This window comes from Protopterus annectens, chromosome 9.part0, assembly GCF_019279795.1.
Source record: "Protopterus annectens isolate FY-2018-M chromosome 9.part0, PAN1.0, whole genome shotgun sequence".
NCBI classification, from domain to species: Eukaryota; Metazoa; Chordata; order Ceratodontiformes; family Protopteridae; genus Protopterus; species Protopterus annectens.
In genome coordinates, this window is record NC_056743.1 from 1,518,531,649 (window position 1) to 1,518,551,338 (window position 19,690).

The 19,690-nt window shown below is 40.1% G+C and overlaps 1 protein-coding gene across 2 annotated transcripts in view; it reads left to right on the forward strand.

Moving 5' to 3' along the window:
* The window catches only part of VARS2 (valyl-tRNA synthetase 2, mitochondrial), a 1,808,135-nt gene that overhangs the window by 629,442 nt on the left and 1,159,003 nt on the right, over positions 1-19,690 (forward strand). The gene's annotated exons all lie outside the window — the stretch shown is intronic.

Here is a 19,690-nt window from a genome sequence, read left to right on the forward strand (position 1 = left end):
TGAGGCGACAATGCTACCACAGCACTAAATACTTCTCTTTAATTCTTCTAAGCTGTGTAGATGCAGTTTTAAAAGGCATTGTCTTTTTTTCATTGTCCTACCACATTTGAAGCACATTTTCCTATCAATATAATAGCACCCGTTTTCTTTTGTACCAGATATTCTGATGACTATCTGCATTGAAGTCCTGTTTTGATCAAGCTCATCTGTTAATTTATTTTAAAATGCATCTCCTGCAATACTGTGATTTGCAGCTACATTTCTTAGTATAGTTAGCTCTGTTTGCTTTTTTTTTTTCCATTGCCTGTAAGGCCATTTGAACTCCATGTTAAAACTGACGAGGCATTCATTCTGTTATTTTAAAATTACAATCACTTGTAATGCTGATTACATCTGTTCTATTTTATGCATATATACATGCATATATATTTACACACACACACACACACACACACACACACACATATATATATATTTACTATGCACACATATATATAGATATATATGAAATATAAATATATATATATATATATATCTGTGTGTGTGTGTATATGTGTGTGTTTGTGTATATATATATATATATATATATATATATATATATATATATATATATATATATATATGTATGTGTGTGAACATACATCTCTGTCTATATATTTGTGTATCCACACATACATACATGTGTTTTTATATTTTGTATTTATTTTTATTTTACATTTGTTGACCGGGATAGTCCGACTGGATGCATGTCCATTTTCAGCGGAAGCCCGGGGAGAAAAGCTCCAAGGGTAAGCAGATATAGCATTACATAATACAAACAGACTGTTTACAGAGATTACATAAATAAGCAAGTTAAACAAGTTCCACAGGTTAGGGTAATCCCGAGTTTAAGTCAGGATTAAATTAAATTACACAGTAAGCTGGTTAACAGATTTTTACACATTCTAGAGAGAGTTAGCCAGACTTGATACATTGACATAGCCAGTTAAGTGACAAATGTTGTTTGAGTCTAGTTTTAAATTGACCTAAGGTAGAAAGTAAGGTAATATCAGCTGGAAGAGAGTTCCAGGGTATACTTACAGAGTTTGCAAAGAGAGAGTCACTGTCTGTGTTATTAATTTTGCTAGTTTGAATTAGTTTGTTAGAGGATTGAAGCAGTCTAGGATTGTTATAGGGGGGTGAGCATATTTTTAAGTGTAGGAGTATTCTCCAGATTATAAAGGATTTTATAGGCCATAATCAGTTGGGTGTACTGGATTAGGCTGGGTAGTTCAAGCCACCCAAGCTGATTTAGATTGATACAATGATGTGTCCTAAAGGGCAGCCCAGTGGCAAACCTGGCAATGTAAAAACAAGATAGGCACCACAAAGCACAATCCGACTTCCACAATTAAGCAACGTTCATTTATTGTAACAAAACACATCCACGACTAAGCGCTTTCGCCAACCATCTGGCTTCATCAGAGTCGTTTGTTTCAACATTTCCCTTTTCCTTATATTCCATAAAATCAAATCTCATTGGTTAAAACTAAATGCCACCCACCTAAACAATTATGTTTAAGTTGCTTCTAAGTGTTAGAAGAGATGTGTTAAGGGAAAGGGGTGGTAGGTACGCCCCGATTTTGCACACTGGGGCAGCATCAATTAAAGAACAACAAATTGATGGATTAGTCAAAGGTGCTGAGGTACGATTGATATTAAAATACAATCCTAGGACGCCTGAAATGACTAACATAGTGAAAGGTATATGGAATTTTGCTTTAAGTGATGAGATTAAGAAGATTTTGGGTTCGGAACCATTGATTGTTTATAGCAGGGGAGAAAATCTAAAAGGCATTCTGGAAAGAAAGAATAAGAACATGTTTAAGTCTATTATGAAACAGTGTGGCTTTTTTAGATGGTGCAGATATATTAATGAGAGCACTTATGTTTGTGTGAATGGTTACAAATACACAATTCCCTGCCCTGGACAATGTAATTGTTGTACAAAGAGTTTAGTTTATTTGGCGACCTGCACCTCCTGTGATGCATATTATGTAGGTAAGACCATAAGGAGGTTACGGGACAGGATTGCAGAACACATCAGATCCATTAAAAAGAAAGATAAGCACAATGCACTTTATTTACACAGTGTGAAATGCACGGATTTCAATAAATTTACATTTTTTGTTATAGGGCGTGTGTTAGATTATGGTGAAGGTGGGGATATAGTCAATAAAGTGGGGGCATTGAAAACAGAATGGCAGATAAGATTAGATGCCTGTAGGCCTCCTGGCTTGAATGACTATATTTCACTTAAACCAATGTTGAAATTGAGGTCCCAGCAAATATGACAGCAAAGCATATTTAGGACGATGTGATATATGTTAAGTTGCACTTAAAGTATGTTTTATAATGATTTTATCTTGACAAAGTTATATTGCAACATGTTATGTTGGATGAAATTTTACGTTTTGAGGTTATAATAGGTTAAATGTATGCATAGATAAAATGAACGATGTAATAATTGTAGTAAGTTTTTAAAAAATAGAGGATGGTTAGTAGGTTTACAGTTTATATATAAATGGTGATGTATATAGTTTTAAACTTATTAATTAAGTTTGTTAATTGTTTAGGTGGGTGGCATTTAGTTTTAACCAATGAGATTTGATTTTATGGAATATAAGGAAAAGGGAAATGTTGAAACAAACGACTCTGATGAAGCCAGATGGTTGGCAAAAGCGCTTAGTCGTGGATGTGTTTTGTTACAATAAATGAACGTTGCTTAATTGTGGAAGTCGGATTGTGCTTTGTGGTGCCTATCTTGTTTTTATGCCATCAGCCCTTGTGGGTGTAATTTTGTTTTTTTAAACCTGGCAATGTGGTTGTAGCAAATTGAGAGTTTAAGGACAGTCTTGTTTAAATTCGAGAGTAGAGGGGATGCATACAGAAGGGTTGAAAGAAGGTGAGAGCGAGTTATGGCAATTTTAGCTGGAGGGGTTAGGAAGGCTTTTATTCTGTAAAGTTATCCTAGTTTTTTATTGATAGTTTTGATAGTTTGGTTAACATGTAGGTCGAATTTTAGATTATTATCTATGATGACACCTAATAGTTTTGTAGAGGGGTCAGCGAAGATTATTGTGCCATCATTTGAATTTATGGTAAAGGTGAAAGCGGTAGACCTACATGTTGGTGAAAATAACAGCATTTTAGTTTTTTTTTTGGATTTAGGATCAGACGACGTTCAGAAAGCCAGTTTTCTATTGTATTAAAAGTGGTCTGGGTGGCTGACCATAACTCTATTGGCTGAGCAAATCAGAGTAGAGTCGTCAGCATATTGGATACAGCTGACTTTTGGGATGACAGTATAAAAGTCGTTAATGAATATGGAGAACAGCAAGGGCCCTAGTATAGAGCCTTGTGGTACTCCAAGGGTGTTAGGTAGAAGGTTAGAGAGTTTGTTCTGCCAGAGGACAGCCTGCTGTCAACCATTCAGGTAGCACTGAAACCACTGAAGGTCTTTAGTATCTAGACAGAATGGTGTGGATTAAAAGTTGGTGATCAACCATATCGAATGCCTTGGAAAGATCCAAGAAGAGGGCTGAGGATATATAATTTTTGTTGCGATTATGGTTTATGGTGTTGGTAAAGGCTAGGAGGGCTGAAGTAGTGCTGTGATGAGGACGGAAGCCATGCTGAGTGTCTGCCATAAGGTGATTCTGGATTAGGTGATGCATGAGTTGTCTGTGAATACATTTTTCCATAATCTTTGCAAGTGGAGAGAGTATAGCTATTGACCTATAACTGGAGAATTCAGTAGAGCTGCCTCCTTTGTGAAGTGGGATTACGTAGGATATTTTCCAGATGGTGGGAATTTTAGCTTCTACTATGGTTCGATTGATTAGTATTGAGACGGGGTAAGCAATAGCATCAGCTGATTTTTGTAGGTACTTGGCAGGGAGTTGATCAGCAGAAAGTGTAGTGGGTTTTAATTTTTTGATCAAGGTATGGAAAAGTGAAGTGGCGATTGGTTGGAAACTGAATGCAAGTAGGTTTGTAGGGTGCTACTTTCAGGACCAGGGGAGCTAGGAGGTAGTTGGCTAGCTAGGGCTTGAATTGTCTCAGTAAAGAATCGGTTAAAACTGTCAGAAAAATCTTCAGGGGTTTTATCAATAGTAGCAGCAAGGATTGGGGTTGAAGTTTGTCCAGGATGTAGTAGATTATTTAAACCTGGCCAAAACTTTTGAGGGTTATTTTGATTTACTGCCTGTAAATTACAGTAGTATTGTTTTTTTTGTCTTGTAAAATGGATTTTTTTGTTTCATTCCTGGATTGCCTGTATTTAATGTGGTCTTGGGGATCTTTAGAAGAACACCATAAAGCCCATGCTTTGTTTCTAAGGGTAATTTTGAGTTTAGACTCTTTAGAAAGCCATGGCACAGTTTTTGCCTTTGTTCTCTTTGAATGAACAGGTGCATGCAAATCAAGGATCTGAAGGAATTTGTTGTTAAAGTATGCTACTGCTTCCTCTAAGGGGAGGTGTTTTAGAATAGACCAATTACATAAGTTTAATTATTGTTGGAATTTGTCAGGGTCAAAGTTTTTATTGATGTTCTTCATCTCACATTGCTGCAGTCCTTACATATGGGTAGTCCGCTGTCCTCGGTCGGCCCGAATACCAAAGTATTAGGCTGACGTCGGTCAAGGCGCTTAAAACTGACATCAGGACGTCAGGGTACAAAAGCGCATGACCGACGTCATATCCTCAGTCTTTTTTGCCGCATGGTCCGATGCAGAAGCAGCGTTGCAAGTGCCGTTCGGCGTTCTGAAATTTTTCGAGTTCGGAGTTTCAGACCGAATCCAAGTTGGCTAAGTACCCGTTGGGGAATATTTTGTTTTTTTGTTGCCTCAGTCTATTAGCGAATGTCAGAAAAAGTGAATAATTGTATTTCTTGTGGGAAACAGATACCGCATAGGGATTATCATTCTTTGTGCATTCCTTGTTTGGGGCCTGAGCACGACGTAGTTGGGTGTCGCTTTTGTGCTAGGTTTAATAAGCGCACTATTAAGCGAAGGTTAGATTGTGCTAGGCTGGTCTTCGGTAAGCGGTGCAACTATAATATGCCGTCGGATTCTCCGACGCCCGCTTCCACGAAGAAGCGCAAAGACAAAGCGGTTAAACCCAGGCAAGATGAGTCGTCCGTTCCGGACGCCGGTTCTTTAGAGGCTTCAGTGGAACCGGTGGTTCCGATGGAGGCTTCTCTGGAGTCTCAGGGGGAGACTTTGATTTTGCAGGATGTGGCCTCTCACGAGGCAGGTCAGGCTGAAGGGGCTTCTCAGGTTTCTGTACTCCCCTCCCTTCCCAGGGTGGTTAGACCCTCTACTTCTGTTTCCAAGGCTTCTTCCAGAGGCAGGCCAGGTTTAGCTTCTGTTGGTGTCAGTCCTAGTTCAACAGGGTCTGTGCCTAAGAAGCACATGCTTAAAATGGCAGAAGATTTGATTACTCTGATTAGAGGTTCTTTGCCCCCTCCTGATAAGAGGCCTAGGGTGGAGCCAGAGTTGGGAAGTTTTGAACAGGCTTCGGATGTTTCAGAGTCTTCGGCTGAAGACTTGCAGGAGTACACTCCTTATTCTGATTCTGATGCAGAAGATTCCACTCCTTCTGCTTCTCCTCCAGAGGATTTTTCTTTTTCAGAGACTCTTCATTCTATGAGGGAACATTTTAAGTGGGAAGGTCAGGACTTCTCTGATTCACGGAAAAGGCTTAGGGAATTTTGTTTTTACCTCAACATAGGCCCTTAGCTATACCCCTGTTCTGGATGTTGTGCAAGATGTATTTTCAGAGGCTTCACTTAATCCTGATTCTCTGCCTCCTGCGCCTGTTAAACCGGATAGGTATTACAGGGTGCCTGAGGCTCATAAATATCTCTATAAGAGTCCTAGGGCGGACCCAGAAACTATTAGTCAGGGACCTAAGGGTGTCAAGGCCTCTGTTGTAAAGAATCCGGTTCCTCTAGATAAAGAGGCCAGAGCTTTGGATAGATGGGGAAAGAAGGTCTATACATCTTCTACCTTAGCAATGAGGACTTTGAATTGCCAGTTTCATATGTTGAAATATCAAAATTTTCTTCTTTCGCAATTGAAATCTAAGGTGGATGCTCTGGCAGAAGGCATTGACTGTAAAGAATTACAAGATTTGGTGCATGTCTCTGAACAGGTGGGTAAGCATTCTTTACAGTGTGGTTTTGATGCTTTGCAGGCCTCTTCTAGGATGGCTGCCACTGGTTCAGTTCTTCGCAGGCACGCCTGGCTTAAGGATCAGAATTTATCTGACCATGTTAAGACAAGGATTTTGGATGCTCCTTTGCAGTCTGACGTGTTGTTTGGTCCACCTGTGGAGTCAGTCTTGAAGAAATTGGAAGACAAGGCTAAGTCTATGCAGACTGTTAAAGATTTTTTGCAAGTTCAGCCTCCAAAGTTTAGTAGAAATTGGCCTGCTAAGGGGTGGACGTATCCTTCTTCTGATTCTCAGTCTAGGGGTAGATCTAGACGTGGTAGGGGCAGAGCTCAGAGTTCCTTCAGACCTAGAACATGGAGTTCACCTGCACAGTCTTCGAGTGAGGGCAGGGGCCAGTCCTTTCGTAAACAGGCCCAATGACCTACTTTTTCAGCTGCCAGATCCTTCTTGCCTGGCAGCACCTTTGGGAGGACGGTTGGCACTCTTCAAGGAAAATTGGATTTTAATTACCCAAGACAAATGGGTATTGGATATCATACACCAAGGCTACAAGTTTTATTTCCATACCTTACCTCCTTTCAAAGACTAGAGGCTCACAAACAGATTTCTCTACTACTTCAAATAGGAGCTATACAACCGGTCCCTCTGCCAGAAGTGGGCCTAGGATTTTATTCTCGCCTGTTTCTAGTACCAAAGAAAGGGAACACGTGGAGACCAATTTTGGATTTATCTATCCTCAACACATATCTGGACATTCCCAAGTTCAAAATGTTGACGTTACAACAGCTTTTACCTCTGCTGGGCAAAGATCACTGGATGGTGACTCTGGATCTCAAGGAGGCTTACCTTCATGTTCCTATCAGGCCCAGTTGCAGGAAGTATCTGCGTTTTCGGGCTGGGACTTTTCATTATCAGTTCTCTGCATTGCCCTTTGGCTTATCTACTGCGCCCAGAGTGTTCACAAAGGTTCTGGCTCCAGTGGTAGCTTTCTTCAGGCTAAGAGGAATACAAATCTATCCTTATTTGGACGATTGCCTGACTCTGGCTCAAGGAAAGGACGAACTTCTTCATCATTTACAGTATGTGATGGCAGTGTTAAGATGCCTAGGGTATTCTGTGAACGAAATAAACACGAAGCTAGTACGCTGTCAGGACATGTGCTTTCTGGGTGTGAGACTGAATACAGCATCCCAGATGGCCTTTTTGACCCCGGACAAACAAAAGAATCTTTCTCTTTACTTCCATCAATTGTCTCGTCAGTCCAGGCTGACTGCAAGGACAGTCCTTCAAGCCTTGGGGTTCATGGCATCTTGTATTCTGGTACTTCCCAATGCCAAACTGCATATGAGGAAGCTACAATGGTATCTCAAAATGTATGGACTAACACTGCCAAGATATGGACACTGTCATTCAGATAATACCTTGCATTCAAAAGGAATTTTTGTGGTGGGCTCAGGAATGTCACCTAAACAAGGGACTCTCTGTGACCCGACCAGAGGCGAGTCAGATTCTAACGACAGATGCCTCAGACAAAGCTTGGGGAGCTCATCTAAATGGAAAATGGGTACAAGACACGTGGCCTGCCAGACTTCAACATTTACATATCAACTTGAAGGAGATGTTAGCAGTCCAATTTGCATTGATAGCTTTCAAGGATTTACTTCTTCCAGGGCAGGTGTTGATTCAAACAGACAACACAACTGTCATGTGGTACATCAACAAGCAAGGGGGGACACATTCATACCCTCTATGCAGACAAGCAATGATTTTGTGGGAGACTGCTCTCAGTTTACAGCTAAATCTTCAGGCAAGGTTTCTGCCAGGAACACAGAACTCCTTAGCAGATGTGTTGAGCAGACAAATTATGGATCCCCACGAGTGGAAATTGGATCCTCATGTATTTCAAAAATTGACAGTGTTATGGGGAACTCCAGACATAGATCTGTTCGCTTCTCCACTAAATTACCAGCTGCCAAAGTTTTGCACAAATAGGTTTCATCCCACAGCTTGGAAAGTGGATGCTCTCTCATTCAATTGGAGCAATCTTCACGTGTATGCCTTTCCACCACTGCCTCTCCTCCCAAAGGTACCCCTGAAGGTCAGACAGGACAAGCCAACCATGATTTTAATAGCTCCGGATTGGCCTCGACAGCACTGGTACCCATTACTGAGAAGTCTGGTACGGGAGCCTCCATGGCCTTTGCCTTCGATTCCACACCTGCTGTCTCAGAAGAACAGTCATTTACTCAATGTCAAACTTCACTCTCTACATCTAACAGCCTGGCATATTCTGTTTTAAACCCTGGAGGGTCTCAGCTTCCACAACAAGTTTTGAATGTTATTTTGGAGGCCAGAAGGCCTAGTACAAGGAAGGTTTACGCAGATAAATGGAGGAGATTTTTAATTTGGAGTACAGCAAAGGACTTTGATGTTTCTAAACCTAATTTAAGTGTTGCTCTTCAATACCTTACTGAGTTATTGGACAAAGGTTTGTCCTTCTCCTCTATAAAGGTTCATGCTGCAGCAATTTCTGCTCACTATGACTGTGACCCACCATTATTTTCTCATCCTTTGTTTAAGCAATTCCTTAGAGGGGCAAAGAATATAAGACCCCCACGTAGAGCTCCTACTCCTGCTTGGGATCTCAATTTTGTGTTGGAGAAACTCACTCTACAACTTTTTGAGCCTGCAGCGACTGCCGAGTTGAAATATTTATCTTGGAAGACTGCTTTTTTGTTGGCCATTACCTCTGCGAGAAGGGTTTCTGAATTACAGGCCCTTATGGCGGTTGAGCCTTTCTTAATTTTCCACAAGGATAGGGTGTCTTTGCGTACTAACCCTTCCTTTATGCCTAAAGTGGTTTCTAGTGTGGCTTTAAACCAAACTATTCATTTGCCTACTTTTTATGCAAGCCCCCAAAATAAAGGGGAGAAGATTTTGCACACTTTAGATATACACAGACAGTTGCGATATTATTTGAGCAGAACTAAAGGGTTCAGGCAGTCTCAGCAGTTGTTTGTTTCATTTGCTTTGGGTTCTCAGGGCAAACCTGTTTCAAAACAAACTATTTCTAAGTGGATTGGTTTTTGTATTGCTTTCTGTTATTCCCATCATGGTAAGGAGATTCCAGCTGGGATTAGGCCTCATTCCACTAGGGCTAATGGTAGCCAACAGCTTTTTTAAGAGGGGTGGCTACTAAAGATATTTTGGAGGCAGCTACTTGGAGTTCAGTGCATACTTTCTCTAAACATTACCACCTTCCACTTTACTCTAAATCTAGGGCTGGATTTGCCACTGCAATTTTACAGGGCATTTTGGCAGCTCCTAATGCTTTATAGTTTTGCCATCCTCCCTTACCTCTGCTTTGGGATTCTACCCATATGTAAGGACTGCAGCAATGTGAGATGAAGAACATAGTACAGTTTTGTACCTACCATAAATGTAGATGTTCAAAGATCCACATTGCTGCAGTCCAATTTACCCTCCCTCCTTCCCCTCTGTAGTTAGAGGTGGTTGTGTGGTTTGGGTTGTAAATATTGTAAATATGGTTAGTGCAGGGGTGGTTGGTTGTTTTTTGCTGTTTTTTTGGCTTTGGCCTTTCTTTTTAGGGCCTTCTGACATCTGGGGCAAGAAAAGACTGAGGATATGACGTCGGTCATGCGCTTTTGTACCCTGACGTCCTGATGTCAGTTTTAAGCGCCTTGACCGACGTCAGCCTAATACTTTGGTATTCGGGCCGACCGAGGACAGCGGACTACCCATATGTAAGGACTGCAGCAATGTGGATCTTCGAACATCTTCATTTATGGTAGGTACAAAACTGTACTTTTCTAACCTTTCTAAGTAAGGGTTGTTGGGAATTAATGGCTTTGTGCTTTATTACATATGTGAAAAGGTGATCGCTTAGGTCATCAGGGAGGGTACCAGAGGTGTACAGTTGGGGGTGACTATTTATTAGTACCCAGTCAAGTATGCTTTCTTTTTGGTTGGGTTTACCTATCCTGGTAGGGGTGGATATGATTTGTGTAAATGCATGCAAGTTAATATGGATGGTTGAGGATTCTGAGGAACAGGTGCCCCAGTCTATGTTAAAGTCTCCAAGTAGTAGGGTTTCTTGGGGGTAGTAACATGATAGCCAGTGCAGGATATCTTCAGGTGTAGATATATTGTTACCTGGGGGAATGTACATACAGATGATATTAATGCATTTATTTTTATTAAGTTGCAATTTGGTGGCAAGAATCTCTGAGTTATTAATCTGAGATGGTTGTATTTACATCTATGGTGACATTCAACTCAGATTTATAGAGTACAGCTACCCCCCCCCCTTCCTCAAAGCACGATCTAGCCTGTGCATGTTGTACCCAGGTGGTAACACTTCATTGTCTGTAGTGTTAGGTTTTAACCAGGTTTCAGATAAACAGAGAATCTCAGGGGACTGGACAGAGTGGACATCCAGAAGTGCATGTAATTCATGTACCTTGTTATTAATGCTTCTAATATTGAGATGACAGGCCAGGAGAGAGTTAGTTGGCCTATTAATTGTACGTTTGTAGCTTAGATTGCAAGTAGAGGGGGTATGTGTATCTGAAGTGGGTGGGCCAGGGTTGGGGTGAAAATCACCACCAAGTATTAGGTTAAGTCTATACTTGGTGATGAACTTCAGGAATTTGTTTATTAGTTTGTGGTAGTGTTTGGATCTAGAGCTAATGTGCCTGGGGTTGAGATGTTGATAGACTGAACAAGATGTTGGATACTGTAAGTATGGTTGAAGGTGGGAGTGATAGTATGGCCTTTCGGGACCTGAAATCCTGTGAGAAACTGGTTTTCATACAAGGTAAAGAGGTATGGTGCGAACAAGAGAGGTAGTAAAGAGGAGTATATCATTATCTGTGATTCAGCTAGTGAGTTAAGGAACTGTTTTACCTAGTGATGCAACACCTGAAGATAGAGTCGTGAGGTAAAGGTACTGGAAGGGGGATGGGAGAATGCCAGATGAAAGCTAATAGGTGCTATTAAAATGTAGGTAGAAGAATGGGTGTGGGAGGAATTATCCCAGATGTTTTGCAGATGGGATCTAGAAAGTGGTTGAGTGGCTATAGTACTATAAATTTAGAGGTACTGGAGGTGGAAGGGAATTGAGGGCAGGGAAGGGAGCGAAGAGAGCCCGAGTGTAGTGGGGTTATTGCAGTTTACAAGGTTTCCTAAGGTGTCCTAAAGCTATAAGGTAAGTATTATAGTTCTTAATGTAAGAGTCAGTTTACTTAAGGTATAGCGGAAGGAGGCAAACACTCAAGTAGAAAAAAGAGCCCTATGGCTGACCAAAATGGTGACCTGCTTAATTACACAGCACTGTAAGTGAAAGCGTAACAAATGCTTTTTGTGTGCAACCTACTATGCTTAAATGCTGAGAGAAACTGATTTTGTTATGGTGACCAACTGCAGTCCTGTAGACTCCGTTTTGTAGGGAACTGTAGAGTTCAATCTGCTTAAATGCTGAGAGAAACTGATTTGGTTATGGTGATCAACTGCAGTCCTGTAGACTCCGTTTTGTAGGGAACTGTAGAGTTCAAACCGAATCATACCAGGTCAGCCAAGGGGGGAAGAGAGAGGGAAATCCTAAGCAGCTAGATTTATATATATACACACACACACACACACACACACACACACACACACATGTGTATGCACACATGCACCTTTATAGTGTGATATATATATATATATATATATATATATATATATATATATATATATATATATATATATATATACATACATACAAACACACACACATATACGTGTGTGTGTGTGTGTGTGTGTGTGTGTGTGTGTGTGTGTGTGTGTGTATATATATATATATATATATATATATATATATATATATATATATGTACACATATATACATACACACACATATACGTGTGTGTGTACACACATGTATGTGTGTGTGCATAGGGATCTACTTCTGTTTATCGAAATCTCACCTTTTTGAAAAACAGAAGATCGAGCCCACTTTAACGAAAGTGCACTTTTGCAAAAGCCGATTCACCGAATCGGAAAAAAAACAGTGCAATAAAAAGTAAAAACACACTTTTGCAGGTGGCCAAGCCCCACTGCACCCCCTACACCCCCACTACTTAAATATACTAACTCCAAGATCACACTACAGTGGGGAAAGGATATATTTCCTTATCCCCATTGTACCATGCTTCAGTGAATCGGCTTTCATGAAAGTGCACTTTCGTTAAAATGGGCTCGAGCTGCTGTTTTTCTAAAAAGTGAGTTTTCAGTAAACTAGCTTATTGTATGTTTTTTATATTTTTCCCCTATCAGATATGTTTGTGTTTCAATTGAATTGTACAGGTTATAGGTCACATTAAAGGTGTGAAACGTTTTGAAATGATTTTTTGTGGTCTCATTTTTTTATATTACAAAAACCTGGCATTTTAACAGGGATGTGTAAACTTTTTATATCCAATACACACACACACACACACACACACACATATATATATATATATATATATATATATATATATATATATATATATATATATATATATATATATATATATATATATATATATATATATATATATATATATATATATATATATATATATATATATATATACATATATATATATATATATATATATATATATATATATATAGATATTTATATATACACATATATATATATATATGTATGTATATGTATATATTTTGGTCAACCGCAGTTTACCCGGACTTCTGAGAAATAAATTCCCAGCACAGAACTCTGTGGTATGCCACTGGTGACTGGCCTTTTGCTAGTCTATTTGTTAGTTTATTCATCTTTGTCCATCTAATCTGTATTTGTTGATTGGCATGGTCCAGCTAGGTACATTAAAATCCCTCATATGCCAGCATAAGAGCCAATCAAAAATCGCAAAGCGGAGCCATTTCTCCTCAGTGCAGAACAGTCTGCACTTAACAGAAGAGGTTCCCCTTTGCGATTTTTGATTGGCTGGTATACCTGCATATGAGCCAATTAGAAATCGCAAAGCATATCTCAAGCAACCGGAACATACACTTAACCGACATCTACCAATCCCCATGGGTGTCGGTTAAGTGAGACTTTTCTGTATATCATTTCATGGAGTAATGAGGGAGATTATTTCTAAAGAACATAAAATATGACAGTTGTACAGTCAATAAAAAAAAATGTCAGTTAACATGAAAAGTGCAATCAGATACAGATATAACATAACATGGTATTGTGCCAACACGTGTAACATTGAAAAGAAATCTGTTTTGTCTGGTTGTCTTATCCATCATTTATGACCATCTAAGTGATATAATAAGGTCCCTTTTCAAGCATAACCCAGATCATAAGGCACAGACAAGCACATTATATAGTTAATATACATTTAATGCTGTACAGTGAGTAATATCAGATACAGCGCACAAATGATGTTCATCATTCTTAGTGGTATGTGGGTTTTATTTGTACAAACCCACGCTGACAGCTTTGCAGTGCTGAGAATCACCTCTTCTGACTGTCAGAGATAGGGGATTGGCTAAGCCCCTCCCATCAGGGGAAGCTGCATCTGTGTCACAGAAGGTCAGTTACCTAGTCTTTTACTCCCAGCTTTAGGACTCGCACAGTTCAATGGCCTCAGTAGCCTGCATTGGTGGATTGCATCTTCCTGATTCAGATAATTCCCTTTGGGAACTTCCCTTTATTATTTACTTGTGACTTCTTTCTCTTTTATTAATATAATATTTTTGCTGTTAACTACTGATGTTAATTTATTTCAAAATTCTAACTTATTATTGTGTTATTTGTTTGCTTAATGCTGTTATGGGACTGAATTATTTGACTTGTTTCTGGAAACTGCGGATTCTGTGGTGTCAGTTGAATACAAGGCCTCTCGTTTCTATTGTGTATCCTGCTTAATTTTGAAATTCTGACAGGAACAGGAAGGTTTTACATTTTTTCAATTTTTTTTCTTCATTTTATGATATTTACCACTGGTTTAACAATGCTATTGCCGTTTTTATCGTTAAATCTTGATTTAACTGCACGTACTTTATTTGCATTTTCTGTGGAGATTTTTTTATTTCTGATAAGGGACTCTCTAGATAAATGCTTAGTTATGTCATTATAAAAGGTTTATATCTGACTTGGAGCATATATTTGATTTTTTGTTACCATATGGATAAGCTAATTTTATTTGGTCCTGTGACTGTGCATTTTACTACACTGTGCAGATTGTAGAACAAGGCTTAGCACAATTTAAACTGTTTCTCCTATATTCTATGCAGTTTAGGTCTGTTTTGTGGGATTACACTTCATCAATTATTACTGTCCTTAGTCAGCCCTTAGTCATGTCCATGTATTATTCTCGCTGGTGTTTTCCCCCCCTGACTTGAAGGATCCTGATACAGCTGCTCCCCAATCAAATTAAGGTATACCTAAAAAGAAATAATCTCAGCAAAAAACATGCCCCAGCCTATGGTTTGTGAATCTGTTGTCTTAAGCCAGCCCACAGACCACTTGACCCCCCCCATCACCCTCTGGTTGAGCCCGCAACCCTCTGTGATATGGGTGTCAGACACATCCTCCTAGGCTGTTCTAGTACCTGGTTCTGGTATGGGAGAAACAAACCCTTTTAGGTGCTTGAGAGGTTTGGGGTAGGAGACCCCTTGCCTGATATAATACTCTGTCACCAGATATTTTGTCCTCTAGTGTAGTTCATAGTAAGAAGAAACAAATTTCACGTTACAGACAATCTGGTTACTACCATGTATGGGGCTGGTGTGGTTTTCTTAATTGTTTTTCAGAATGGATAGTGGGGCTACCATCTCTGGAGATCAGCCTAGTGCTACAAATGTTGATGGGGACTCTCATGCAGACAGCTGTCGACACTCTTGAGTCCATCCACTCTTGATTCTTTGTAAGGTGAACAGGTTCAAAAACTCAAGCAAGTATTCACTTTTCTACAGAATGTTGCCTAGCTTTAGAGGTGTTTTTGACTGGAAGCAATCCAGACCTGCGCCAGTGATTGGCAGAGTTTATGGTCTTATTGATGATGAAATTACAAATGTTTGTCTGTTTCTCTTCTGTTACCAGCCTCAGAAGATGTCTATAAAATTGCATGCAGAACTCCTTTGGCTAGTGAACCAGTTCCTAAAAAGGCTATGAGGAAATACAAGGTGTACTCTGATCTTGCCACTCTCTGCTCCTTTGTTAGCTGACCCAGCAGTTTTTTACAGCTGGTAGTTGTCTTGACTACTTCTAACCCTACACCACTGGATAAGATTGGCAAATGATTAGAATCTCAGGGGGGAAGCATTGGCTCAGTATAGTAATTTAGTCTTTAGAAATTTAAATTATCAGGACTTCATGTAGAAATTTGATTTGCAATGTGCTTACAGTTTAAATAACATAGCCATATCTTTGCTTGCTGAGCAGAAGTGTTACATGAATGAAATTGTTTCTGATGTGACTCAGGTTTTGAAACATAGTTTTAAGAGTGTTTTGGAAGGTATGTACACTATGTTCAGAAATACAGCTGCTTCTGTTGTATTGAGAAGGTATGCTTCGTTACATAACCAGAATTTTTCTGAGGATTTAAACAAATGAGATTTTGTGTTTGATCCTACTACTACCCAGATTATGTAGGATGATAGAGGTAAATAGATGCATGGAGTGTCGACTTCTTCATATTCAGACATCCACCCTAACAAAGTATCGCACTTCTGAGTGCAAAGCAAACAAAAATCCAGGCCTACAAGAAATGGTAGAAGGATAATGCTACCAAAAAAATAAATAAAGGGGGTTCCCTTCCCCAAAAAAGATAATTTTCCTGCCAAAACATGACTATGCAAATACTCATTGCATCCTCTCTCTTCCTCCTGTCCCTCCTCCCCTTCCCCCAGGCTTTAGCTCATCCCAGTAGCCTTAACCATAAATAGTGCCAGACAAGCAGGTATTGAGAATAATCCAGTGAGGATATTCTTAGCACAGGACAAAGAATGTCTCTCCTTTAGGGAAATCCTTCTCCATCCACCAGAACAGTCACATCTGTTCTATCCGGTACTCTTTCTCACGTTGCAAGCAGGAGTTGTATAAACAGTTCCTGCACCACAAAAAGGACAAGGATTTTACACCAGAATATTTGTTGCCCAAAAAAGAGCTACTGTGGAGATGATTGTTAGATTTGCTGTAACTAAATACATTTTTGAAAGTACCCAAGTTCAAAATGCTTACCTTGCAGATGGTTCTACCTCTTTTTCTGGACCACTGTTTAATGGCAACTTTACATCTGAATGATGCTTAACATTACATACCAGTTGCTGTCAACTTCAAGTTGAACCTACAAATGTCCTGTCTCACAACCTTACAGAAAATTGTCTCCCTAGGGTTGTATGATGGAGACACTAAAAAGTATGGCTTTCTACCAGAAGTCATAGTCCTGACTTTTCAGGTATTTCTGTCATCAGGAAGCTGCTTCCTCAAGAGAATTTCTCAAAAGTCTAGACCTCATGACATCAGTGATCCTCATAACACGGGCCACATTCCACAGGAGAAAGATTCTGCAGTACTTAAAAAAAATTGTTATACCCAGCACCTGCTTCCTTTGGAGTTGCATGTATCAGTGATGGATTTTGTGAAGTGAGAGTTTCAGTGGTAGAGTCTGTCAGTCCAGACCTACATTTCACCCTCCAGACCCTAGTTCAGTCAGTCTATATGGACTTGTCATATTTTGCATGGGGAACAGTGTCCAGGGGAGTTCAAGTGCAAGGCAACACAGATAGGGTCCTTTGGATGCTGCAGAGCACATAAACATCAAAGAAATGTTTGTAGTGAAATGTTAGCAGTGATTCCAACCTTGAAAGTTCTTCACCACTTATCGTTCTTCACCACTTATCCCCAGGTTCCCTTTTATTGGTCACAGACAACACCAAAGTCATGTGGTACTTGAACAGAGGTGTACGTCCTCATACCCTCTTTGCCGGTTAGCAATAATAGCTTGGGAACTAGCCTTACAGCATTCTCTGAAACTTCAGGCCTCATACATCCTGTCAGAGCAAAACCTATTGGCAGATAGACTAAGCAAATCCTTGCTGGACCCTCACAAGTGGAAACTCAGGACAGATATTTGCCTTGATTTGGTCTGGATGGGGAGCACTCCAAATAGTTTTGTCCTCCTCATTTCAAAACTGACAGAAAAATTCTGTTTGAGTCATCTTGGCAGCCATGTTTGGTGTACAGAAGCATTCTCACTCCCTTGGACAGGAATGCTCTTTTATACATTTCCAACCTTTTCACCAATACCCAAGCTGCTTCTGAAGATTTGGAAAGAATTACCAAAGACTGTTGTGGTGAACCCCATTTGGCCCAGGCAAAGTTTGTTCTCCCTTTTAATGGAATTGGCCAAGGGTAACTGCCACAAGCTTCCTCACACTCTGAATCTGCACACAGTGGCAGGGGTGACTGATGTATCCCAGCTGAGAGCCTGGATAATTCTATCTTAATATATTTTAGGCACTTGTTCCAAGAGGGTGTGCAACAAGTATTCAAGGAAGCAAGAAAACCTGCAATTAGAAATCCTTATGTTACAAGTGGAAGGTGCTTTCCAGGTGGTACCTAACCAGTATCAGAATGCCCAGCATAGTATATACCCCCTGGTTTTGAAATAGTTGTGTGAGCTACTTAACGGTGGCTTATCTTATGCATTTGTCAAGATGCATCTTGCAACCTTCTCAGCTTTTCTACTTATGGATCCTCCTCTTTCATTTCTTTTTGGGGTCAAAGAGTTTATGAAAGGAGTATTGCACTTGAGACCCGCCTTGAAAGCAAATTCCTCCTCCTTGGGATCTCAACTTCATTCTTGAAAAATTAACCTCTCTTTTTGAACCTGCCTTTCAGGCTGATTTGAAGCTCATCACTTGGAAAACTCTTTTGCTTATTCTTCTGACATCTGCAATGAAAGTGTCTGCAAGCTGTCATGGTGGGCCAACCTTATCTGATTTTCCACAAAGACTATGTTGTTTACGCAGCAAATCCTTCTTTCCTACCAAAAGTTGTTTCTGAATTTACACTGTATCAAGTAGTCAGTCTTTCACCTTTTTTCTGGAACCTAAAAACAACAGAGGGTTGATTCTGCATACCTTGGAATATGTATAGGCATCTCAGTTACTACATTGAGAGAACTAAGCCCTTCAGGAAAGCTGAGCAGCTGTGTATTTCCTGTTCTGGGACTAAGAATGGCTAGCCTATCTCTAAGCAAATGATTGCTTATCGGTTGTCCTTTGGAATTTTTTTTTTGTTGCTCTCACTATGGTAAATCTATTCAAGGTAAGGTTAAGACACTCCACCAGAGTCTTATCAGCTTTGATGCCATGTTGGAAAGGAGTGGACTCAAAGCATTCTAGAGGCAGCAACCTGGTCCTCTCTTTGTACCTTCACAAAGCACTGCAAAGCAAACTGGGTTCTTTCTGAAGTTCCAGAGTAGACTTTGCAAGGACCATTCTCTAGGTGTTCCTGGATGATTATCTTTTTTTCCTCCTAGAGGTGGGGTAAGATTTGGAAGTCTACTCATATGCCACTGAGGCAGTGTGAATGATGACCATAATATACTTGTGCAAGTCTGCTTACCCTGATAGTGCAAGTCTGCTTACCCTGACAGTAGATGTTTGGATTTCCCACTGTCTCAGTGGCAACACCCATTTACCAGCCCCCTAAGTTTGTATATAGATCAGTAGTATCTGGCCTTGTTGTGTTGTTGGTTGGCTTTGGCAATTTGTGTTGGTGTTTGGGGCTGTATGTTGGTTGGTTTCAGGCAATTCCTTCTTGTGGTCATCATTGGTTCTTTCTACTTGACAGAAAAAGCCTGAATAACTGATTTTCTGTGACTACTTAGGCTTCCCATAATGGGAGGGGCTTAGCCAAGCCCCTATTACAGAGAGTCGCATGTGGGTATTCTGAGATCTAGGAAGCTGACAGTGTGGGTTTATACAGGCATAGAATCTATTTGCCATATGCCACTGAAAGAGCGTGAAATTCAAACCCCCTACTGTTATAGGCAAGTAGGACTACCACAACTGTACTTCACAAGTTTTTACAATCTCTGGAGTTTTACACTGAATTACCAAGCATCAGAAAGTGTAAGAAAAGGTACACTGCTGTGTACATATTTATTTTAACATGAACACTGAAGGACACTAGTCACTATAGTTTCAAATGAGATTTCAGCCGGCACATTATCCAGTGTTTGTCAAACAAGCACATTTGTAGGCTTTTCTTGATTGTTTTAATTTTATCAGTATAGTGAAAATACTTTTTGATGGCTCATCCCCTGTCCCATCACACTTGGAGCTGCACGTCAGAGAGAGCTCTAGGAACCTGCACTCGGAGAGGTAGAGGCCTTCCTGAATACAGGGCTCTCCCAAAAGAAAGACCTGCTGTCCACTGTAGT